General features: G+C 54.1%; 6 non-coding genes and 5 pseudogenes across 6 annotated transcripts; all 11 read right to left on the reverse strand.

Annotated features, from left to right (window-relative positions):
- Nucleotides 1–476: 476 nt before the first annotated feature.
- On the reverse strand, nucleotides 477–593 carry LOC133105976 (U5 spliceosomal RNA). Its single transcript, XR_009704158.1, has one exon. It is a non-coding gene; the product is annotated as a U5 spliceosomal RNA (small nuclear RNA).
- Nucleotides 594–925: 332 nt separating this feature from the next.
- LOC133106433 (U2 spliceosomal RNA) lies at nucleotides 926–1,105 on the reverse strand (annotated as a pseudogene).
- Nucleotides 1,106–6,245: 5,140 nt separating this feature from the next.
- Nucleotides 6,246–6,380, reverse strand: LOC133106574 (U2 spliceosomal RNA; annotated as a pseudogene).
- A 433-nt stretch (nucleotides 6,381–6,813) lies between these two features.
- On the reverse strand, nucleotides 6,814–6,930 carry LOC133105977 (U5 spliceosomal RNA). The gene has a single exon (XR_009704159.1). It is a non-coding gene; the product is annotated as a U5 spliceosomal RNA (small nuclear RNA).
- Nucleotides 6,931–7,262: 332 nt separating this feature from the next.
- On the reverse strand, nucleotides 7,263–7,436 carry LOC133106307 (U2 spliceosomal RNA; annotated as a pseudogene).
- A 6,096-nt stretch (nucleotides 7,437–13,532) lies between these two features.
- On the reverse strand, nucleotides 13,533–13,649 carry LOC133105979 (U5 spliceosomal RNA). The gene has a single exon (XR_009704161.1). It is a non-coding gene; the product is annotated as a U5 spliceosomal RNA (small nuclear RNA).
- Nucleotides 13,650–13,981: 332 nt separating this feature from the next.
- LOC133106317 (U2 spliceosomal RNA) lies at nucleotides 13,982–14,154 on the reverse strand (annotated as a pseudogene).
- A 6,109-nt stretch (nucleotides 14,155–20,263) lies between these two features.
- Nucleotides 20,264–20,380, reverse strand: LOC133105980 (U5 spliceosomal RNA). The gene has a single exon (XR_009704162.1). It is a non-coding gene; the product is annotated as a U5 spliceosomal RNA (small nuclear RNA).
- A 332-nt stretch (nucleotides 20,381–20,712) lies between these two features.
- LOC133106202 (U2 spliceosomal RNA) lies at nucleotides 20,713–20,903 on the reverse strand. The gene has a single exon (XR_009704372.1). It is a non-coding gene; the product is annotated as a U2 spliceosomal RNA (small nuclear RNA).
- A 433-nt stretch (nucleotides 20,904–21,336) lies between these two features.
- Nucleotides 21,337–21,453, reverse strand: LOC133105981 (U5 spliceosomal RNA). The gene has a single exon (XR_009704163.1). It is a non-coding gene; the product is annotated as a U5 spliceosomal RNA (small nuclear RNA).
- A 332-nt stretch (nucleotides 21,454–21,785) lies between these two features.
- On the reverse strand, nucleotides 21,786–21,963 carry LOC133106397 (U2 spliceosomal RNA; annotated as a pseudogene).
- Between the last annotated feature and the right edge of the window lie 3,202 nt (nucleotides 21,964–25,165).

Here is a 25,165-nt window from a genome sequence, read left to right on the forward strand (position 1 = left end):
ATGGATCTTACCCTTGATCTTAGCCAAAAGGCCGAGAAGCGATAACCGCACACTGGCCCCTGCCGACGGCGCCCTCCCGGTGGCCCCGGACCGCGCTCGGGGGAAGACGCCACCTGGCCCAGGAGCCGGCCCCCCTCCCCGCCTTCCCAAGAACCCTGCGCACGCACTGACTGGCCGGTCGGCGAGCTACCGTAACGACCGGACTCAGCTGGCTCCTCCCACCAAGATCCACTGTCCTCCACTGGCAGGCACAGCCGCCAAAAACACTCGACACATACCGAGTACGCTGTTACGTACTTACTACCGAGTTACTTACTGAATAGCCGCTCTCTAGGCAGCGACCAAAGCTATTTAGCGAGCGGGGCATCGATCGAACGCGGCAAGCAGGCGATAAGCCAGAAACGAGCAAGTCGGCGACTCGCAAGCAACCCGCATACCTGTCGCACATTGCCGTCTGTCCTTAAACCGTTCGAAGTTGCCCCGCCCTGTGGACGGAGCATCCAAAAATAGCACAAACTCAGGTGCGTTCCTCTCCACGGAAATCTTTAGTAAAAGGCGAAAGATTTGTGCGTGCTGAAGAGAAACCCGAGCGAAATGTGACCTTTCAGCGCACCAGGCGCCTCCGGCCCCCTTCCCAGCCACTCCCACTGACCCGGGGTTGCCACTGCCGCCAGCCGGCCGGCCGGACAGACAATCCGAGAGGGAAGGTGGGAAAAGCGAGACAGCGCAATGACAACAAACAGTTACGTCCCGCACAGAAAACTACATCATTTTGCTAAAAAACAGAGGCAAGCACACTTACAACAAGGGCACATATTCACCCTATTTACAACACAATTTACATACATACAAAAAAAACAAACAAACAAACAAAAAGGGGGAAGAACAGGGCAACAAAACACAACCTTTTTTTGCACAAAACTTGGAGAGGCGCACCGTTCCCGAACGCACTGCAATAACGGGTCGATGCTTGAAGCGGACGGAGCAAGCTCCTTCTCCGACTCCCTGTGCCAAAAATCCGTTTAATATATAGTCCCCTGATAGGGGACGTATCAGATATTAAACTGATAAGAACAGATTTTTTTTTGTATTTAAATTAATTTATTGGTCCGCACCAAACACATTACACATCACATTCCCTTACAACACTGAACAACAAAACCCAAATCACATCGTCTTGACAAAAGTAAACTCAAAACCACCCCCTCCCCTAAAGTCCCAACACATTCCCACTGTACAAACACATTTCAATACAAACAAAAACAGAACAGAAACCAGCAACACAACCAAGAACAGAAACAAAAGCAGAACCACAACCAAACCCCTCAAAAACCCTTATATCACCCCCTTCCATCGCTCCCATGCAGCGTGGAATCCCCAGCTCAGCACCTCCCATCCGAAGCGCCGCTCCACCTCCGCCTCCACCATCCGCACCACCCCCCTCCCTGTCCACCCCGTCTTCACCGCCCCCCTCTCCCCCCGCGCCCCCCACAGCTTCTGCTTCGCCAGGCTCAGCAGCAGCAGTGTCTGAAACCTGGCCCTCCCCTTCTCCCTCCCCAACCCCTCTCCACACAACACTCCCTCCCGTGTCACCCCCCTTATGCTCCTGTACCTCCTCCCCATCAGCTGCCACACCTCCTGGGCAAAGGGGCAGCCCCAGAAGACATGGGCCACGGTCTCCTCCTCCCTCCCACAGCCCTCCCTGGGACAGAACCTGTTCTGGGTCAGCCCGTGCCGGTACAGGACGTCCCTCACCGGCAGCCTCCCGTAGGCCACCAGCCAGTTCAGGTCCCTTAGGCGGTTCTCCAGGCCCTTTGGCTGGATAGCCGCCCAGACCTCCCGCCCCACCGGCACTCCTGTCCCCCCCACAGGCCTCAGCCGCGCCTTTAAGGCCTTGTACAGGGCCCTGTGCTGCAGCACCAGCCCCTTGTCTGCACACTCCTTGTGCCTCTTGGCCCAGCGCCCCACCTGCGCATAATGAGCAGGGGCCACCTGCCCCCTCGGCACCCTGTTGTCCCACCCCACCAGAAACCGCACACAGGACGAAAACCAAAAACGAACAAAATACTGAAACTTATGACAAACCGGGGAAACCAAGGAAACACACAAATTACAAAAAAACAACACATCTAACTTAAGCGGAACATGTAACACATCCCTCCCTCCCTCCTCCACCGCCATATACATTACCTCTCTCCTTATATACTCGTAACCCCCCCCCCACAAAAACTTGAACACCGCCCGCACCAGCTCCCTCTTAAGCCGCACGGGCAAAGGAAAAACATACGACAAATAAACTAAAAACGGAAAAATGTCGGCCTTTACCGCTAACACCCTCCCGGACAGTGTGAGCCGGCGTGTTGACCAGAGGCCTAATTTGGCCTTCACATCCGCCACCCTCTTCTCCCAGTTCCTCACTGCGTCCCGCCTGTCTCCCTCTCCAAACTCTACCCCCAGGACCCTCACTGGCCCTATACTTACCTGCAGCCCACACTGTCCATCCCTTCTACCCTTCCATGCCCCTAAATATTTCATGGTGGACTTTGCCAGGTTAACAGAAGCCCCCGCCCCCCTGGCAAAGTCCCCCACCACCTCCATTGCCCTCCGCACACTCCCGTCCCCCTCCAAAAACAGACAGACATCGTCTGCGTACAGCCCTGCCTTCACGCTCTGCCCCCCTGCTCCTGGCATTGGGACCCCTCTTATCCCTCCGTCCCTCCGCACTGCCTCGGCCATCGGCTCTATGTAAAGCACGAAGAGGAGCGGTGACAAAGGGCAACCCTGCCTTACCCCCCCCTTCTGCCCCACCATCTCCCCCAAAAACCCGTTGACCCCTACCCTACTCCCTACCCCTTTATACAGGAGCTGCAGCCACCTCAAAAACCCCACCCCAAAGCCCAAGCGCGCCAAAACCCCAAACAAAAACCCATGGCTGACCCTGTCAAATGCCTTCTCCATGTCCAGAGAAACAAAAATCAACGGTAGGTTCCTCTCCTCCACCCAACAAAAAACGTCCCTCGTGAGCTGGAGGTTCCATGTTACGGACCTGCCCTCCACCCCACAGGTCTGGTCCTCCCCCACCAGGAATGGCATGGCCAAACTCAGCCGGCCCGCCAGTGCCCGGGCGATGAGCTTATAGTCGACGCCCAGAAGTGTTATCGGGCGCCAGTTGTTCAAATCAAGCTCATCGCCCTTCTTATATAGTAAGGCCACCACTCCCTCCTTCATCGAAGGGGCGAGCTCCCCCCTCTCGTGGATCTCCCGAACGACCTCTAAAAAATCCCGGCCCACCAGCTCCCAGAATTTAAAATAAAATTCCTTGGGAAGCCCATCCTTCCCCGGGACCTTCCCTCCCTTCATCCCGGAGAGTGCCTTTTTCAGCTCCTCCGAGCTGAAAGGCATCTCCAGTACTGCCCTCACTCCCTCCGGCACCCTCTCCTCCACCAAGCCCAGAAAACGCTCGGAGGCACTCCTGTCCACCTCCCTTTCCCCGAAGAGGAGCGAGTAGTAGCAGGAGGCCACCTTTAGCATCTCCTGCGTTCCTCTATGCACCCTCCCGTCCTCCCCCCTCAGCCCTTCCATCACCCTCTTTGCCCTCATCGCCCTCACCCTCTGGAAGAAATACGAGGAGCAGGTCTCATCCTCCTCGTATTTCTCTCCTTGGCTCCTAAAAGCCAGGGAGCGTGCCTTGTCCTCATGCATGCTCTTAAGCTCTGCCTTTAAGGCCTCCCACCTCCCCTCGTCAAACTCCCCCCCGTTGTTCCATCTCACGTAGAGCCCCTCCAGCTCTCTCTGCAGCCTAAGGGAGTACCTCTGCTCCCTCCTTTTTTTCCCCCGGCAGTACGTGATGACAAAAGCCTTGATTCGGGCCTTCGTCACCTCCCACCATTCCACCGCCGAGCTAAAAAAAGGCTTCAGCTTTGCCCACCCTGCGTACGCTTCCCTGAAGCGCACGCAAAAGGCCTCCTCCTCTAAAACCTGAGTATTCATGCGCCAGCACCCTCTCCCAAAGGCTGGCGCATCCCACCCCACTGTCACCACCACCCCACTGTGGTCCGAAAAATAAAGGGGGATCACCTCGGCCGCCTTCACCCTCTGCCCCCCCGGAACAAAAACAAAATCGAGACGGGACTTGGCCCCCCTGCTGTTCCCCCAGGTAAGCCCTGGGTCCTTTGGCCACACCTCCCTAAACCCATCTTTCAGGGAGAACCTCCCTAACACACCTTTCAGGTGTGCCACCGACCAATCAGGTGATTCAAGGGAGACATTAAAGTCCCCCCCCATCACTACAAACCTACTTGTGGCACATACCTGCTCCAAAGATACAAAAAACTCCTTTCTCCTTTGTATCATGGCTGGCGCATAAACGCTTACCATCCTCAACTTTATGCCCCTCCAATCCCCATCCACCACAAGAACCCGCCCCTGCACCCACGAGAACACATTCACAATTTTTATTTCCCTCCCTCTAACCAAAATTCCCACCCCCGAGGAATGGGCCCCACCCACACTCCAAAAAGAAAACCCCTTCTTCCATTCCAAAGTAAATTTCCGAGAGTCCTCACTGGACCTCAGATGCACCTCCTGCAAAAAACAAAACGTAAAACTCTGCGCAGACAAAAAATGAAAAACTCCCCTCCTCTTTTCCCCACTTAACAACCCCCTCACATTACACGTCATTATTCTGAGATATTGTGCCATGACACAAACAAAACAGAAACTAAAACCCCACCATCACAGGCTGAACCCCCCAAACCTCCCTCCCCCTTCCTCCTCATACTCCAAAAAGGGTACCTCATTCGGGGGCCTCAGTTGAACCATCCCCCCGTCATACCCACACTCGGACAGTGGGGAAGCCATGTCCCTCACCCGGCTCTCACCGCTCGACCTGCCTAGGGAGTCCTCAGAGTCCGAGTGAAAGTCCCCCCTGGCCACGCCCAGCCTGACCTTCTTCTTCTTCTTCTTTTTCTTTTCCCCCAGCCCTGGAGACCCGCTCTCCCCGCTGGTGCTCGCTACTGCCAGCTCCTCCGTCGCCTCCGCCCAAGTGGGGGTGCGGCTACGCTTCACCCCCCCCTCCAGGCCTCCTTCCTCACCGCCAGCTGCCCCCGCGCGCACCGCCGCAGAAGCTCCCTCTGGGGGCGCCTCTTCTGCTGCCTCTGCCTTCCGCCCCACCTCTGCTCCACCAGAGGCTGGCACTGCCCTGCCTGCCTTCGCCTCTCCCCTCCTGCCCTGAGGGTGCGGGGTGGGGGGCACCTCCCCAGATGAAGGCACCGACGAAGCTGAGGCCTCTAACTCCGACTCCTCCACCACCTCTGCTGCAGGAGCTGCCCCTGAGCCCTGCGCCGCCTCCGCCGACTGTTGTTCCCCAGCTGGCTCGCTTCCAGGTGCCTGCGTCTCCTCCTCCTCTCCTCCAGGAGGCGCTGCATCGGCCGAAGCAGCACTGCCCTGCTCACGTCCCCGCTCCTCTGCCTGGCTCTGCTGCCCCTCCCCCTGCGCTTCCTCCTCCCCACCACCAGGGGGAGCCGGCTGTCCTCCTGCTGCCTCGGCGTAGGAGCGCCTCCGGGCCGGGCAGTCCCGGATCAGGTGTTCCCCACTCCCGCACAGATGGCACTTCCTTCCTGCCGGGCACTCGCGTGCCGCATGGCCTTCCTCCCCACATGCCAAACACACGAAGAAACTGCAGTCTTTTGCCATGTGTCCATACTTGAGGCACCTCCTGCAGTATGTAGGTAGGCCGGAATAGGTTAGAAAACCTTTATCCGGCCCGATGGAAAATACTGCAGGCAGATGCCTCACACCGCCCACCGCTTTCTCTTCTGGCCTGAGCCTCACCAGGACCTGCCTCTTCCCGTTCCACACCCCAAACCGATTCCGCATCCTCACCTCCGGCCTCAACACGGTGCAATATCTTCCCAAAAACACCTCCACCTCCCTCGCCGTCACAAACGGGTTATAAGTAAGCAGGGTAACCAGCTTCACGTCACTTGAAAAAAGGGGCTCCATGCTAATCCCCTTTAGTACTTCAGCCTCCTTCCTCTCCTTGTAGGCCTCAAAAACTTCAAGACACAGGCCCTCACTGTCCAGCGTCACATCAAACAACCCCCTACTCGGGTAGTCCTGCACACAATACATGCGCTCCACTCCCACATTGAAAAAATCTTTAAAAAGCCTTACTACAACGAACTGCAGATCCACCTTCCGTCTCTCCTCCATTGCAACCTGCAGCCGAATTGTATTCCTCCTCCGTAGGGTTCCTCCTGCCATCTCCGGTCCTGGAGCATCCATGGTCCCACACGCACAATCACTGAATCGCGAAAGTTGTCTCCGTTTGATAAGAACAGATACTACACTTGATCTTAGCCAAAAGGCCGAGAAGCGATAACCGCACACTGGCCCCTGCCGACGGCGCCCTCCCGGTGGCCCCGGACCGCGCTCGGGGGAAGACGCCACCTGGCCCAGGAGCCGGCCCCCCTCCCCGCCTTCCCAAGAACCCTGCGCACGCACTGACTGGCCGGTCGGCGAGCTACCGTAACGACCGGACTCAGCTGGCTCCTCCCACCAAGATCCACTGTCCTCCACTGGCAGGCACAGCCGCCAAAAACACTCGACACATACCGAGTACGCTGTTACGTACTTACTACCGAGTTACTTACTGAATAGCCGCTCTCTAGGCAGCGACCAAAGCTATTTAGCGAGCGGGGCATCGATCGAACGCGGCAAGCAGGCGATAAGCCAGAAACGAGCAAGTCGGCGACTCGCAAGCAACCCGCATACCTGTCGCACATTGCCGTCTGTCCTTAAACCGTTCGAAGTTGCCCCGCCCTGTGGACGGAGCATCCAAAAATAGCACAAACTCAGGTGCGTTCCTCTCCACGGAAATCTTTAGTAAAAGGCGAAAGATTTGTGCGTGCTGAAGAGAAACCCGAGCGAAATGTGACCTTTCAGCGCACCAGGCGCCTCCGGCCCCCTTCCCAGCCACTCCCACTGACCCGGGGTTGCCACTGCCGCCAGCCGGCCGGCCGGACAGACAATCCGAGAGGGAAGGTGGGAAAAGCGAGACAGCGCAATGACAACAAACAGTTACGTCCCGCACAGAAAACTACATCATTTTGCTAAAAAACAGAGGCAAGCACACTTACAACAAGGGCACATATTCACCCTATTTACAACACAATTTACATACATACAAAAAAAACAAACAAACAAACAAAAAGGGGGAAGAACAGGGCAACAAAACACAACCTTTTTTTGCACAAAACTTGGAGAGGCGCACCGTTCCCGAACGCACTGCAATAACGGGTCGATGCTTGAAGCGGACGGAGCAAGCTCCTTCTCCGACTCCCTGTGCCAAAAATCCGTTTAATATATAGTCCCCTGATAGGGGACGTATCAGATATTAAACTGATAAGAACAGATTTTTTGTTTTTAAAAGGTTTATTATATCAACACATTTTTAAATACAATACATTGTTTGTGCTCGGGCATGTCCTTACAGAAATAAATATCACTTCATAAATAACAAAATTACATTACAGTAAAAACATATATTTAAATACAATAAAAGCAAGTAATTTCATTAAAATTCCCGCGAGGACCCTTTGCCCTTCCCTTTTTATCGATAAAAGCACACACAATATTTAAAATCACAACCACAATCCTTAAAACAGACGACCTTTGTACCGGGCAGCGGTGGGCGCTCTTGAACAACCTGCCTTCACACCGCCCCTGTTACCTCGTCATAACAGATCCAGGCCGGTCAGGCTGGCCCTCCCGGCCCCATTACCATTGTCCAGGCTGCATGCCCCCATGCCCCCTTGGCCCAGTCCACTCCTCTTCTCCGCCGGTCACGCCACATGTAGTCTCTGAGGGAGGCAAACGCCACCCTCCTCAGTGCCTCCGGTGACAAGGCCCTGTTCTCCTTCAGCCACACAGTGCGGGCAGTCCAGATGGCCTGTTTCCCACAGTTTATGGCCAGCCACAGGCACCTCCACCGGCGTGAGGTCCTTCCCCTGCCCACGCCGTACAGCACCATCTGGCACTGCAGGGTCAGTCCCGCTCCCAGCAGCAGCTGGATCAGGGGCCCGCACTGTGTCCAGAGGGTCCTTGCCACCGGGCAGTCCCATAGACAGTGGCGGACCGACTCCTCCTCTTCACACCTGGGCCAAGGGCACTCTGCAGTCCTGGCCAGTCTCCGGGCATGCAGCACTCCTTGGACCGGGAGGACCCCATGCGCCGCCAGCCAGGCCAGGTCTCTATGGCGATGCAGCAGATCTGGGTGGGCCACAGCGTTCCAAACTTCTTCTGGCTGGCCTACTGCCAGCTCACGCACCTGGCTCACCGGATCCCTACCCTGCACAAAGGACAGGAGAGACTTGTGGTTAGTTAAAACCCCCGCTCCCACCCCTTCCATCCCCATCTTCTTTAAAAAGGCCTTCATCTTCACATACCCTCCCACCATTTTAAAAGCCAAGGGTACCGTTAAAGGCACCCTCACCACCCCAATGCTTTTAAAATAGGCCCCACTAAAAAACTTGACAAAAAAAGACGCTTTACAAGACAGGGACAGACACAAGGACACCTGCAGCGCCACAAAGTGGCACCACAACACAGTATAAAAATCCAGAACCCCCTTCCCACCCTTCTCTGGTTTCTTTTTGACTACCGTTCTGGGCAACCGCTCCCATTTGGTGCCCCATAAAAAATAAAACACAGCACGATCAAGACGAGACAACACGGCACGAGACGGCACAAACACAACACTCACAAACAGCCACAAGGGTAAAATCACTGATTTTAAAATGAGTATTTTGCCCTCCAGCGATAGTTCCCTCAGTCTCCAAAACCCCAGCCGTTTTTCAGTTGTTCTTAAAATCCCCTCCCAGTTCCCATCCCCATGTCCGTCAGAATTAAAATGGACCCCGAGGATTCTCACTTGGTCAGGTCTTACAGTCATTGGCATTCCAGAGAGCTCAGTCTCTGTCCAACGTCCGTACAGTTTTAGGTCGCACTTGTCTTTATTTAATTTTGCCCCTGAGGCCCTCCCAAACCACACTGTCCTGTCAACAGTCCGGTCAATAGAAGGCTGGTCAGTGCACAGTACGGTCACGTCATCCATGTATAAAATGCAGCGGGCCTCCTGCCCACCGCTCCCTGGAATGCCCAGCCCTGATATCCGGGTATCCCTTCTCAACACTTGTGCCAGTGGCTCTATACAGCACACAAACAGAAGTGGCGATAACGGACAGCCCTGGCGGACACCGCAGCGGACGTCTACTGCCTTGGAGAGGACCCCGTTCACCAGGATTCTGCTTCTAATCCCCGTGTACAGAAGCCCCACCCGTGCTATGAACCCCGCCGAAAAGCCCATTTTCCCCAGCACCTTGAACAGGTACTGGTGCGAGACTCGATCGAACGCCTTTTCGAAATCTAAATTTAGCACGGCGAGCCGAATGTTTCTGTCTCTCGCAAAACAGATGGCGTCTCTTACCAGTACGAGGCTGTCAGCGATCCTCCTTCCAGCCACAGCACAAGTTTGATCCGGGTGGATCACGTCAGGTAAAACCGTCCTCATCCTCAGGGTTAAAATCTTACTCAAGAGTTTAAAATCGAAATTTAAAAGGGTGATCGGACGCCAATTCTTAATATTGGACCTGTCCCCTTTTTTAAAAATCAATGTGACCACCCCCTCTCTAAAACTCTCGGGTAAAATTTTAAAGTTGTCAAATTCGTTAAAAATTTTTAAAAGGTCCGATTCCAATAAATACCAAAATTTTCCATAAAATTCCCATGGCAGCCCATCTAAGCCCGGTGCTTTGCCTTTTTTAAAAGACTTAAAACTATAATTTAAATCTTCCCTCCCAATTCCTCCCTCCAACTTGCCTCTGTCCTGCACCACCCCCTCTATAAAATTTAGCACCTCCCCCACCCTTTCCTCCTCCACCTCCTTTTCCCCAAATAAATTACTGTAAAACTCCTCCACCACCCTTAGCATGCCCTCGGTATCAGTATTTAAAACTCCATCTTCTCCCTCCAGACCTTTCATTAAAATATTTCTTGTTAAAATCTTTTTAAAAAAGAATCTCGTACATTTTTCTCCTTCATCAATCTCTTTCTCTTTACTTCTAAAAATGATGCTCTGGCATTTCTTCTCCATTAAAAACTCCATCTCTCTTTTCACTTCTTTATATTCTTCTTTAAAATCAAACCCCATATTTATTAAGTTCCCGTACCTATTTAATCTTTTTTGTAGTCCCACCCACACCCTCCTCTCCTTTGCTTTTTTCTCCCTCCCCTGTTTAATAAAAAATCCTTTTATTTGTTTTTTTACCCACTCCCACCACTCAGCCCGGGTCTCATAAAAACATTGGAGGGTCCGCCATTCTTCATACACTTCATTAAAAGCCATCACTACTGCCGGGTCCTCCAACAACCGGCAGTTCAGTTTCCATATTCCCCTGCCGACTGCTACACCTGACTTCACAGCCAGGGAGCAGCACAGCAGGGAATGGTCTGAGTAGAATACCGGGCTCAGAGATGATGCCAGACCAGCAAAACCCCTGGCAAAGAGGAAGTCAATCCTCGATGCCCGGGATCCATCACTCGTGCGCCAGGTAAAACCCTCCTGCCCCGGGTTAAGAGCAGAATAAATATCTGTGAGTTTAAAATCATTAATTAAATTTTTCAAATAAAAAGACGTTTTGTCCATTTTAAAATCGTCCCCTGCTCCCCTCCGCCCAGCCCTGTTTAAAACGCAATTAAAATCCCCAACCAATAGCAGAGGAGCTCTCCCTAAAAGATATGTGGGGAGCTCCTGAAGGAGCTCCCAGCGCTCCTGCTTCCCCTGCGGGCAATAAATATTCACAAGGTTAAAAGTAATTTCATTAAAAGAGAGAGATACTGTTAAAACTCTGCCTGTTCTCACCACTGTGCTCCCCTTCACCTCAATATTTCTGTTCTTCACCAGCACTGCCACACCATCCGCCCGATTGGAGTGGGAGCCGCTCCAGAGAGACGGCCCCTGCTGCCATAGGTCCTCCCACATCCTGTAGGAGGAGCGATATGGCAGCCCACACTCCTGTAGGCAAATCACATCTGCTTGCACACTTTCCAAAGCACACAACACAGATCTTGCCCTCTTTAATGTCCTCACGCTGCACACATTAATGGTTGCCACCGTGAGGGGCATGTGCTGGGAAGCCATTTTTAAATTCAGAAGTGAGGGTTAGAACAGGCAGAAAGAATTAAAAACACCACGAAGTTAAAAGAAATGCCATACTCACCATTACTTTAAAACCCCACCGCCACCTGCTGGTGACCCAGCAGATGACGATGGTTCTGTCTCGGAGATATAGGGGGCCTGGTTTTGTCCTTGCTCCGGGTAGATTGGGGAGGAGCCCGATGACCCGCTGTCTGACAGCCCAGCCATCAAGCCCCACCTCTCCCTCACCCCCCTTTTCTTTCTTTCCACCCCTTCCGTTCCAGTCTCTGCACCTCTTTTGCGGACCATTCCTTCCACCAACATTTCCTCATCACTCTCCCCCTCTGTTACAGTCTCCATGAAGACTGCGTCAGAGTCGGAGTCAGAGTACAGAGACTCGACGGGTTCACAGGCCCTTTCTTTCTCCCTGTTCTCCCCCTCCTTCACTTCCACCTCCTCACCTGCACCTTCTTTCCCGGCCACGCCCACACTCATTCCCTCATTAACCTTCACATTCACACCACCTGCCTCTCCCTCGTTCTCTCTCACATTCTCACCAGCGCCCTTTCCACCAGCCGCGCCCACACTCGTTCCCTCATTTGCTCCCCCATTCTCACCTGCACTCTTCCCCCCAGCCACGCCCACACTCATTCCCTCGTTTGTGCACACATTCACTCCACCTGGCTCTCCCTCATTCTCTCCCACATTCTCACTCACTCCACTCGTTCCAGCCACACCCTGACCACCATTTTCCCCTTCTGCCCCTTCCTGGGCTTCCTCACCCTTTCCCTCTTCCTTCTCCTCCTGCTCCTTCCTCATGGCCTCCCCCTCCTCCCGCTGCCTCTCCCGGGCGTCAGCCCTCGCCTGCTTGGCCCTGTTCGCGTAGGAATCAGGGCAATCTCTGAACAGGTGGTCTGAAGACCTGCAGAGATTGCACCTGATTCCATTTACGCACTCAGCCGCGAGATGCCCCACCTCCCTGCACCTGTTGCAGAAAATGACCTGGCAGGCCTCTGCCAAATGGCCATAGGCCCCACACTTTCTGCAGAGTTTTGGCTGGCCTTGGTAGAAGACCAGCCCCCTGTTCTCCCCCAGAACAATTAGGGAGGGCAGATGCCTTAACCCCCCATATCCATTTTTGTCCTCCACCAATTTTACAGGGACCTTCCAACTCCCAGTCCAAATTCCATCTACATCCATTATTTTCTGGCCTGGCCCCCTAACCAGGCAGTAGTTCCTTAACCAGGCTACCAGGTCTTCCGCCTCCACCGTCTCGTTATACATCTTGAACACGATGTATTTAACCGAGTCGTCTGTGAGCCTCTCAATGTCGAACATTGAGAAGCTCTCTTTAATGTTCTCGATTGAGTTCCAGAAGGAACCCAACAGCTGAGGGGTGCGGAAGCTTACGTCAAAGCCCCGACCCCTCGGGAGCACAACCAAACAGTTTATGTCTCCCGGCACAAACTTTAAGGCTCCCATGAGAAGCTTCCTGGAGAAGTCCAAACGGGACATCTCCAGGAGCTTCCCTTCCTTCTCCCTCAATGAGAAACGGACACAGCAGTGCCTCCGGGCGCCGACCCTAGCAGCCGCCATCCCGGATACGCCACCACACAAAAAACTAAACCACACTACAAACAATTTAACAAAGAAGTATCAACCACAGAGAAACACAGGAAAAGCACGCCCAAAAGGGCCCTACCCCCCCGGAGGACCCCCTCACTCCTCCTCTCCGGTTGGGCTCTTAACACACCCTACACACACAAAAAAAAGGACACAAGCAACACAGGAACAAAAAAGACAACTATTTTTTACTTACTTTTTCCTTTGAGCGCGACAAGACTCCTCTCCCACCAACCAACGATTCGACCGCCTATCTTAGCCAAAAGGCCGAGAAGCGATAACCGCACACTGGCCCCTGCCGACGGCGCCCTCCCGGTGGCCCCGGACCGCGCTCGGGGGAAGACGCCACCTGGCCCAGGAGCCGGCCCCCCTCCCCGCCTTCCCAAGAACCCTGCGCACGCACTGACTGGCCGGTCGGCGAGCTACCGTAACGACCGGACTCAGCTGGCTCCTCCCACCAAGATCCACTGTCCTCCACTGGCAGGCACAGCCGCCAAAAACACTCGACACATACCGAGTACGCTGTTACGTACTTACTACCGAGTTACTTACTGAATAGCCGCTCTCTAGGCAGCGACCAAAGCTATTTAGCGAGCGGGGCATCGATCGAACGCGGCAAGCAGGCGATAAGCCAGAAACGAGCAAGTCGGCGACTCGCAAGCAACCCGCATACCTGTCGCACATTGCCGTCTGTCCTTAAACCGTTCGAAGTTGCCCCGCCCTGTGGACGGAGCATCCAAAAATAGCACAAACTCAGGTGCGTTCCTCTCCACGGAAATCTTTAGTAAAAGGCGAAAGATTTGTGCGTGCTGAAGAGAAACCCGAGCGAAATGTGACCTTTCAGCGCACCAGGCGCCTCCGGCCCCCTTCCCAGCCACTCCCACTGACCCGGGGTTGCCACTGCCGCCAGCCGGCCGGCCGGACAGACAATCCGAGAGGGAAGGTGGGAAAAGCGAGACAGCGCAATGACAACAAACAGTTACGTCCCGCACAGAAAACTACATCATTTTGCTAAAAAACAGAGGCAAGCACACTTACAACAAGGGCACATATTCACCCTATTTACAACACAATTTACATACATACAAAAAAAACAAACAAACAAACAAAAAGGGGGAAGAACAGGGCAACAAAACACAACCTTTTTTTGCACAAAACTTGGAGAGGCGCACCGTTCCCGAACGCACTGCAATAACGGGTCGATGCTTGAAGCGGACGGAGCAAGCTCCTTCTCCGACTCCCTGTGCCAAAAATCCGTTTAATATATAGTCCCCTGATAGGGGACGTATCAGATATTAAACTGATAAGAACAGATTTTTGTTTTTAAAAGGTTTATTATATCAACACATTTTTTTAAATACAATACATTTTTTGTGCTCGGGCATGTCCTTACCGAAATAAATATCACTTCATAAATAACAAAATTACATTACAGTAAAAACATATATTTACATACAATAAAAGTAAGTAATTTCATTAAAATTCCCGCGAGGACCCTTTGCCCTTCCCTTTTTTCCGATAAAAGCACACACAATATTTAAAATAACCACCACAATCATTAAAACAGACGACCTTTGTACCGGGCAGCGGTGGGCGCTCTTAAACAACCTGCCTTCACACCGCCCCTGTTACCTCGTCATATCAGATCCAGGCCGGTCAGGCTGGCCCTCCCGGCCCCATGATCATTGTCCAGGCTGCATGCCCCCATGCCCCCTTGGCCCAGTCCACTCCTCTTCTCCGCCGGTCACGCCACATGTAGTCTCTGAGGGAGGCAAACGCCACCCTCCTCAGTGCCTCCGGTGACAAGGCCCTGTTTTCCTTGATCCACACAGTGCGGGCAGTCCAGATGGCCTGTTTCCCACAGTTTATGGCCAGCCACAAGCATCTCCACCGGCGTGAGGTCCTTCCCCTGCCCACGCCGTACAGCACCATCTGGCACTGCAGGGTCAGTCCCGCTCCCAGCAGCAGCTGGATCAGGGGCCCGCACTGTGTCCAGAGGGTCCTTGCCACCGGGCAGTCCCATAGACAGTGGCGGACCGACTCCTCCTCTTCACACCTGGGCCAAGGGCACTCTGCAGTCCTGGCCAGTCTCCGGGCATGCAGCACTCCTTGGACCGGGAGGACCCCATGCGCCGCCAGCCAGGCCAGGTCTCTATGACGATGCAGCAGATCTGGGTGGGCCACAGCGTTCCAAACTTCTTCTGGCTGGCCTACTGCCAGCTCACGCACCTGGCTCACCGGATCCCTACCCTGCACAAAGGACAGGAGAGACTTGTGGTTAGTTAAAACCCCCGCTCCCACCCCTTCCAACCCCATCTTCTTTAAAAAGGCCTTCATATTCATATACCCTCCCACCATTTTAAAAGCCAAGGGCACCGTTAAAGGCACCCTCCCCACCCCAATGCTTCTAAAATAGGCCCCGCTAAAAAACTTGACAAAAAAGGACGCTTTACATGACAAGGACAGACACAAGGACACCTGCAGCGCCACAAAGTGGCACCACAACACAGTGTAAAAGTCCAGAACCCCCTTCCCACCCTTCTCTGGTTCCTTCTTCACCACCGTTCTGGGCAACCGCTCCCATTTTGTGCCCCATAAAAAATAAAACACAGCACGATCAAGACGAGACAACACGGCACGAGACGGCACAAACACAACACTCACAAACAGCCACAAGGGTAAAATCACTGATTTTAAAATGAGTATTTTGCCCTCCAGCGATAGTTCCCTCAGTCTCCAAAACCCCAGCCGTTTTTCTGTTGTTTTTAAAATCCCCTCCCAGTTCCCATCCCCACGTCCGTCAGCATTAAAATGGACCCCGAGGATTCTCACTTGGTCAGGTCTTGCCGTCATTGGCATTCCAGAGAGTTCGGTCTCTGTCCAACGTCCGTACAGTTTCAGGTCGCACTTGTCCTTGTTGAGTCTTGCCCCTGAGGCCCTCCCAAACCACACTGTCCTGTCAACAGTCCGGTCAATGGAAGGCTGGTCAGTGCACAGTACGGTCACGTCGTCCATGTATAAAATGCAGCGGGCCTCCTGCCCACCGCTCCCTGGAATGCCCAGCCCTGATATCCGGGTATCCCTTCTCAACACTTGTGCCAGTGGCTCTATACAGCACACAAACAGGAGTGGCGATAACGGACAGCCCTGGCGGACACCGCAGCGGACGTCTACTGCCTTGGAGAGGACCCCGTTCACCAGGATTCTGCTTCTAATCCCCGTGTACAGAAGCCCCACCCGTGCTATGAACCCCGCCGAAAAGCCCATTTTCCCCAGCACCTTGAACAGGTACTGGTGCGAGACTCGATCGAACGCCTTTTCAAAATCTAAATTTAGTACGGCGAGCCGAATGTTTCTGTCTCTCGCAAAACAGATGGCGTCTCTTACCAGTACGAGGCTGTCAGTGATCCTCCTTCCAGCCACAGCACAAGTTTGATCCGGGTGGATCACGTCAGGTAAAACCGTCCTCATCCTCAGGGTTAAAATCTTACTCAAGAGTTTAAAATCGAAATTTAAAAGGGTGATCGGGCGCCAATTCTTTATCTCGTGCCTCTCTCCTTTCTTAAAAATTAGTGTGACCACCCCCTCTCTAAAACTCTTAGGTAAAATTTTAAAATTGTCAAATTCGTTAAAAATATTTAAAAGATCTGATTCTAATAAATACCAAAATTTTCCATAAAATTCCTGTGGCAGCCCATCTAGGCCAGGTGCTTTGCCTTTTTTAAAAGACTTGAAACTGCGTGTTATCTCTTCCCTCCCAATTCCTCCTTCCAAAATGCCGCTATCCTCCACCACCCCCTCTATAAAATTTAGCACCTCCCCCGTCCTTTCCTCCTCTACCTCCTTTTCCCTAAATAAATTACCATAAAACCCCTCCACCACCCTTAGCATGCCATCTGTATCTGTATTTAAAACTCCATCTTCTCCCTTCAGACCTTTCATTAAAATATTCCTTGATAAAATCTTTTTAAAAAAGAATCGAGTACATTTTTCTCCCTCCTCTATCTCCTTTTCTCTACTGCTAAAAATGATGCTTTGGCATTTCTTCTCCATTAAAATCTCCATCTCTCTTTTGACCTCTTTATATTCTTCTTTAAAATCAAACCCCATATTTATTACATTCCCGTATCTATTTAACCTTTTTTGTAGTCCCACCCACACCCTCCTCTCCTTTGCTTTTTCCTCCCTCCCCTGCTTAATAAAAAATCCCTTTATTTGTTTTTTTACCCACTCCCACCACTCAGCCCGGGTCTCATAAAAACATTGGAGGGTCCGCCATTCTTCATACACTTCATTAAAAGCCATCACTACTGCCGGGTCCTCCAACAACCGGCAGTTCAGTTTCCATATTCCCCTGCCGACTGCTACACCTGACTTCACAGCCAGGGAGCAGCACAGCAGGGAATGGTCTGAGTAAAATACCGGGCTCAGAGATGATGCCAGACCAGCAAAACCCCTGGCAAAGAGGAAGTCAATCCTCGATGCCCGGGATCCATCACTCGTGCGCCAGGTAAAACCCTCCTGCCCCGGGTTAAGAGCCGAATAAATATCTGTGAGTTTAAAATCATTAATTAAATTTTTCAAATAAAAAGACGTTTTGTCCATTTTAAAATCGTCCCCTGCTCCCCTCCGCCCAGCCCTGTTTAAAACGCAATTAAAATCCCCAACCAATAGCAGAGGAGCTCTCCCTAAAAGATATGTGGGGAGCTCCTGAAGGAGCTCCCAGCGCTCCTGCTTCCCCTGCGGGCAATAAATATTCACGAGGTTAAAAGCCATTTCATTAAAAGAGAGAGATACTTTTAAAACTCTGCCTGTTCTCACCACTGTGCTCCCCTTCACCTCAATACTTCTGTTCTTCACCAGCACTGCCACACCATCCGCCCGATTGGAGTGGGAGCCGCTCCAGAGAGACGGCCCCTGCTGCCATAGGTCCTCCCACATCCTGTAGGAGGAGCGATATGGCAGCCCACACTCCTGTAGGCAAATCACATCTGCTTGCACACTTTCCAAAGCACACAACACAGATCTTGCCCGCTTTAATGTCCTCACGCTGCACACATTAATGGTCGCCACCGTGAGGGGCATGTGCTGGGAAGCCATTTTATTAAAATTTCTTTTTAAATTAAGAAGTGAGGGTTAAAACAGGCAGAAAGAATTAAAAACACCACGAAGTTAAAAGAAATGCCATACTCACCCTTACTTTAAAACCCCCCCGCCACCTGCTGGTGACCCAGCAGATGACGATGGTTCAGTCTCTGATATGTAGGGGGCCTGGTTTTGTCCTTGCTCCGGGTAGATTGGGGAGGAGCCCGATGACCCGCTGTCTGACAGCCCAGCCATCAGGCCCCACCTCTCCCTCACCCCCCTTTTCTTTCTTTCCACCCCTTCCGTTCCAGTCTCCGCACCTCTTTTGCGGACCATTCCTTCCACCAACATTTCCTCATCACTCTCCCCCTCTGTTACAGTCTCCATGAAGACTGCGTCAGAGTCGGAGTCAGAGTACAGAGACTCGACGGGTTCACAGGCCATTTCTTTCTCCCTGTTCTCCCCCTCCTTCACTTCCACCTCCTCACCTGCACCTTCTTTCCCGGCCACGCCCACACTCATTCCCTCATTAACCTTCACATTCACACCACCTGCCTCTCCCTCGTTCTCTCTCACATTCTCACCAGCACCCTTTCCACCAGCCGCGCCCACCCTCGTTCCCTCATTTACTCCCTCATTCTCACCTGCACTCTTCCCACCAGCCACGCCCACACTCATTCCCTCGTTTGTGCACACATTCACTCCACCTGCCTCTCCCTCATTCTCTCCCACATTCTCACTCACTCCACTCATTCCAGCCACACCCTGACCACCATTTTCACCTTCTGCCCCTTCTTGGGCTTCCTCACCCTTTCCCTCTTCCTTCTCCTCTTGCTCCTTCCTCATGGCCTCCCCCTCCTCCCGCTGCCTCTCCCGGGCGTCAGCCCTCGCCTGCTTGGCCCTGTTCGCGTAGGAATCAGGGCAATCCCTGAACAGGTGGTCTGAAGACCTGCAGAGATTGCACCTGATTCCATTTTTGCAATCAGCGGCGAGGTGCCCCACCTCCCTGCACCGATTGCAAAAAATGACCTGGCAGGCCTCTGCCAGGTGACCGTAGGCCCCACATTTCCTGCAGAGTTTTGGCTGGCCTTGGTAAAACACCAGCCCCCTGTTTTCCCCCAGAACAATAAGGGAGGGCAGGTGTCTCAACCCCCCATAACCAGTTCTATCCTCCACCAACTTCACCGGGACCTTCCAACTCCCCGTCCAGATACCGTCTATGTCCATAATTTTCTGGGCTGGCCCCCTCACCAGGCAGTAGTTCTTTAGCCAGGCTACCAGGTCTTCCGACTCCACCGTCTCATTATACATCTTGAAGATGATGTATTTAACCGAGTCGTCTGTGAGCCTCTCAATGTCGAACATTGAGAAGCTCTCTTTAATGTTCTCAATTGAGTTCCAGAAGGAACCCAACAGCTGAGGGGTGCGGAAGCTTACGTCAAAGCCCCGACCCCTCGGGAGCACCACCAAACAGTTTATGTCTCCCGGCACAAACTTTAAGGCTCCCAGGAGAAGCTTCCTGGAGAAGTCCAAACGGGACATCTCCAGGAGCTTCCCTTCCTTCTCCTTTAGGGAGAACCGCACACAGCAGTGCCTCCGGGCGCCGACCCTAGCAGCCGCCATCCCGGATACGCCACCACACAAAGACTACACCACACTACAAACAATTCAACAAAGAAGTATCAACCACAGAGAAACACAGGAAAAGCACGCCCAAAAGGGCCCTACCCCCCCGGAGGACCCCCTCACTCCTCCTCTCCGGTTGGCCTCTTAACACACCCTACACACACAAAAAAAGGACACAAGCAACACAGCAAAAAAAGACAACTATTATTTACTTACTTTTTCCTTTGAGCGCGACAAGACTCCTCTCCCACCAACCAACGATTCGACCGCCTATCTTAGCCAAAAGGCCGAGAAGCGATAACCGCACACTGGCCCCTGCCGACGGCGCCCTCCCGGTGGCCCCGGACCGCGCTCGGGGGAAGACGCCACCTGGCCCAGGAGCCGGCCCCCCTCCCCGCCTTCCCAAGAACCCTGCGCACGCACTGACTGGCCGGTCGGCGAGCTACCGTAACGACCGGACTCAGCTGGCTCCTCCCACCAAGATCCACTGTCCTCCACTGGCAGGCACAGCCGCCAAAAACACTCGACACATACCGAGTACGCTGTTACGTACTTACTACCGAGTTACTTACTGAATAGCCGCTCTCTAGGCAGCGACCAAAGCTATTTAGCGAGCGGGGCATCGATCGAACGCGGCAAGCAGGCGATAAGCCAGAAACGAGCAAGTCGGCGACTCGCAAGCAACCCGCATACCTGTCGCACATTGCCGTCTGTCCTTAAACCGTTCGAAGTTGCCCCGCCCTGTGGACGGAGCATCCAAAAATAGCACAAACTCAGGTGCGTTCCTCTCCACGGAAATCTTTAGTAAAAGGCGAAAGATTTGTGCGTGCTGAAGAGAAACCCGAGCGAAATGTGACCTTTCAGCGCACCAGGCGCCTCCGGCCCCCTTCCCAGCCACTCCCACTGACCCGGGGTTGCCACTGCCGCCAGCCGGCCGGCCGGACAGACAATCCGAGAGGGAAGGTGGGAAAAGCGAGACAGCGCAATGACAACAAACAGTTACGTCCCGCACAGAAAACTACATCATTTTGCTAAAAAACAGAGGCAAGCACACTTACAACAAGGGCACATATTCACCCTATTTACAACACAATTTACATACATACAAAAAAAACAAACAAACAAACAAAAAGGGGGAAGAACAGGGCAACAAAACACAACCTTTTTTTGCACAAAACTTGGAGAGGCGCACCGTTCCCGAACGCACTGCAATAACGGGTCGATGCTTGAAGCGGACGGAGCAAGCTCCTTCTCCGACTCCCTGTGCCAAAAATCCGTTTAATATATAGTCCCCTGATAGGGGACGTATCAGATATTAAACTGATAAGAACAGATACTACACTTGATCTTAGCCAAAAGGCCGAGAAGCGATAACCGCACACTGGCCCCTGCCGACGGCGCCCTCCCGGTGGCCCCGGACCGCGCTCGGGGGAAGACGCCACCTGGCCCAGGAGCCGGCCCCCCTCCCCGCCTTCCCAAGAACCCTGCGCACGCACTGACTGGCCGGTCGGCGAGCTACCGTAACGACCGGACTCAGCTGGCTCCTCCCACCAAGATCCACTGTCCTCCACTGGCAGGCACAGCCGCCAAAAACACTCGACACATACCGAGTACGCTGTTACGTACTTACTACCGAGTTACTTACTGAATAGCCGCTCTCTAGGCAGCGACCAAAGCTATTTAGCGAGCGGGGCATCGATCGAACGCGGCAAGCAGGCGATAAGCCAGAAACGAGCAAGTCGGCGACTCGCAAGCAACCCGCATACCTGTCGCACATTGCCGTCTGTCCTTAAACCGTTCGAAGTTGCCCCGCCCTGTGGACGGAGCATCCAAAAATAGCACAAACTCAGGTGCGTTCCTCTCCACGGAAATCTTTAGTAAAAGGCGAAAGATTTGTGCGTGCTGAAGAGAAACCCGAGCGAAATGTGACCTTTCAGCGCACCAGGCGCCTCCGGCCCCCTTCCCAGCCACTCCCACTGACCCGGGGTTGCCACTGCCGCCAGCCGGCCGGCCGGACAGACAATCCGAGAGGGAAGGTGGGAAAAGCGAGACAGCGCAATGACAACAAACAGTTACGTCCCGCACAGAAAACTACATCATTTTGCTAAAAAACAGAGGCAAGCACACTTACAACAAGGGCACATATTCACCCTATTTACAACACAATTTACATACATACAAAAAAAACAAACAAACAAACAAAAAGGGGGAAGAACAGGGCAACAAAACACAACCTTTTTTTGCACAAAACTTGGAGAGGCGCACCGTTCCCGAACGCACTGCAATAACGGGTCGATGCTTGAAGCGGACGGAGCAAGCTCCTTCTCCGACTCCCTGTGCCAAAAATCCGTTTAATATATAGTCCCCTGATAGGGGACGTATCAGATATTAAACTGATAAGAACAGATTTTTTTGTATTTAAATTAATTTATTGGTCCACACCAACCTCATTACATTTTCATACAAACAATAAACAAACAAATTCCAAACCACATCCTCTTAACAACTGTAAACTCAAAACCCCACCCTCCCCTGAAGTCCCAAAGTCCCAACACATTCCCACTGTATCAACACATTTCAAACCAAACAAAAACAGAACCGAAACAACCATACAACCACCCACCCCACCCCCTCCCACCCCCCCCTTACCCTAATTACAAAACCCCAAACAAACAACTCCAACAACAAAAACAATACAAATACAAAAACAACAAGAAGAACCCCACCCCACCCCACCCCACCCCACCCCACAAACCCCGAACCCAACCACCCCAATCACATACATTCTATTTACATATTTACATCTTTACATTCCCCCGGGACCCCCCTCCCAGAGGAAGAGCCTTTCCAGGCCTCCCCAGTACTCCCGCACCCATTCCCACCCGTGCACCACCCCATCCCCCCTTATTCTCTCCGCTACCCTCCCCGAGAACCTATAATGGAGCTGGCTGGGAGTCAAGACCCTCAGCCTCGTCCCCACTGCTGCCATCCTGTCCTCCCACAGCACCAACTTTCCATACCCTACCACCTCCCACACTACACCCTCAGCCACGGCTCCCACTGCCGCCAGCCCCCGCCTGTACAGAACTCTCTCTCTGCTCAGGGTGAAGGCAGGCCCTATCCCCCTGAGGAGGCCCTGCACCAACCCCCAGTACACCCTTGCAAACTGGCACTCCCATAGGGCGTGCGCCACCGACTCCACCAGCCCACAGCCCCTTGGACAGAGTGGGCTGGCACTGCACCCATGGCGATGCAGCACCTCCCGCACCGACAGCCTGCCCATCGCGCACAGCCAGTGGAGGTCCCGCACCACCCCTGGTGCCCTCCCCCCGCTCACCTTGCCCCACTCGAGGTTCAGCGGCACCCCTTCAGGACCTGCCACCTGCCTGCCCGCAATGCTGTTGTACAGCAGCCTGTGCTGGAGAAGGCTCTCCCTCTCCACTGGAGCCGGGCACTGCCCAAGGAAGCGCAGCACTGCCTGATAGGCCGGGGACTGCTGTTCTGCCCGTGGAGCCACGTGGGTCAGCGGCACCCAGTGCCTCAGCGCGTTCGCCAGGTGGAAACGGGCAAAGTGGTAGCACTTGTGGGGGACCCTTCCCAGATGTAAAAATCGCGTCAAGTTTCAGGGGGATTCTCGGCACGCCGCGACCCCCCTTGTCCACCGGCATGTACATGAGGTCGCGACGTACATATTCGTACCTCCCTCCCCACAGAAACTTGAACATGGCCCTGGTCAGGGCCACCTTGAGCCTTGCAGGAACTGGGAAGACGTAGGCCAGATGCAGGAGTAGCGGGAGCAGGACAGCCCTCACCACTACCACCCTCCCAGTCAGTGACAGCCGCCTGCGTGCCCACACCCCCAGCCGTGATCTCACCAGCGCCATACGTTCTTCCCAGTTCCGCTCCCCACTGCCCTGGGGAAAGAAGCGCACCCCCAACACCTTCAGTCCCCCTTGGCACCGCTCCCAGCCACCGTAGTCCCTCACCTCCTCTCTCCACCGGCCACACAGCAGGACTGAGGACTTGGACAGGTTCACCCTGGAGCCCGTCCCTGCCGCAAACCTGTCCACCAGGACTCTCACCCTTGCCAGGGACCGAGTTGAAGACACAAAAATTGTTGTGTCATCAGCATACTGCTGGATCTTCAACTCGGCCCCTGCGGCCCCTGGGATCCTCACCCCGTCCACACCTGGGTCCCGACGCACCAGCTCCGCGAAGGGCTCCATGAACAGGACGTAGAGCAGCGGGGAGATTGGGCACCCCTGCCGCACCCCCCCCGCTTGCTCCACAGCCCCGCTCAGAAACCCATTGATTTTAACACAGCTGTACACTCCCCTGTACAGCATACGCAACCAGGACAGAAACCGGGGGCCCAAACCCATCTGCTGCAGGACCCGGAAAAGGAAGGCGTGCTGCACCCGATCGAAGGCCTTCTCCTGGTCGATGCTGACCACCGCCAGAGGAAGGCCCCGATCGCGCACCCAGTCAATTGTGTCCCGCAGCAGAACCAGGTTCCAGCTGCAGGACCGCCCCGGTACCCCACAAGTTTGGTCAGGGCTGACCAGGACGTCCATCACCTGCTTCAGGCGGACCGCAGCTGCTTTGGCCAGCAGCTTATAGTCCGCCGTCAGCAGGGTGATTGGACGCCAGTTCTTAAGGTCAGCCCTGTCCCCTCCCTTGTGGAGCAGCGTCACCACTCCCTTTCTCATGGAGGCCGACAGCGCTCCCCCCTCCAGAAGCGCCTGAAACACCTCCATGAGATCCGGACCAATGATGTCCCAGAACTCCCTATAGAACTCCCACGGGAGTCCGTCATGCCCCGGGGCCTTCCCTTCCCTCATGGAGCGGAGCGCCCCTGTCAGCTCCTCCAGACTGAGCTCCGCCTCCAGTGCCTGCCCTTCCTCCCGCCCCAACCGGGGCACCACACACCCCAGCAGTGCCTCCTGCTCCTCCGGGTCGCACTCTCTCCTGCTGAAAAGGTCTCGGAAGAAGCCCTCCGCGATCCCCAGCATCTCCGGGACCCCCGTTTCCAGCCCCGCTTCCCCTTCCAACCCAGAGATCACGGCGGCCCTCCTCCGAGCCTCAGCAGCCTGAAAAAAAAAAGCAGTGGGCTTCTCCCCCTCCTCCATCTCCCTCAGCCGGCCCTGGAAGGCCAAGGCCTTAGCCCTCCCCTCCAGGAGGCTTCTCACCCTCTCCTTCGCCCCCTCATAGGCCTCCCACCTCACTGCCCTCCCCCTGTTGAGCTGGGTGTGCATATACGCCAAGGCGTCTAGCCACTTCTTCACCTCCGTCCGCTCCCTCCGCCGCTGCGCCATGCTGTACCTTTGGCAAAAAAGGCCGAAACGCACTTTTGCCGCCTCCCACCAGTCTACCACTGTGGAGTAGAACCCCCGCAGTGCCCTCACGGCCTTATAAAAGCCTCGAAAGGCCTCCTGGAACGCCCTGGATTTCATTAGGGAGGTATTCAATTTCCAGTAGCCTGGCCCCCATTGCGTGTTGGGAATGGGGACCGCCACCTGCAGCATGTCATGGTCAGATGCCCATGAAGGCTGCAGCGTGGCGGTCACCCCCACCCACTCCTTCGGCACAAAAATGTAGTCCAGGCGGCTCGCAGCTCCCCTGGAATTCCGCCAG

The sequence above is a fragment of the Conger conger genome, chromosome 12, assembly GCF_963514075.1.
Source record: "Conger conger chromosome 12, fConCon1.1, whole genome shotgun sequence".
Lineage (NCBI taxonomy): Eukaryota > Metazoa > Chordata > Actinopteri > Anguilliformes > Congridae > Conger > Conger conger.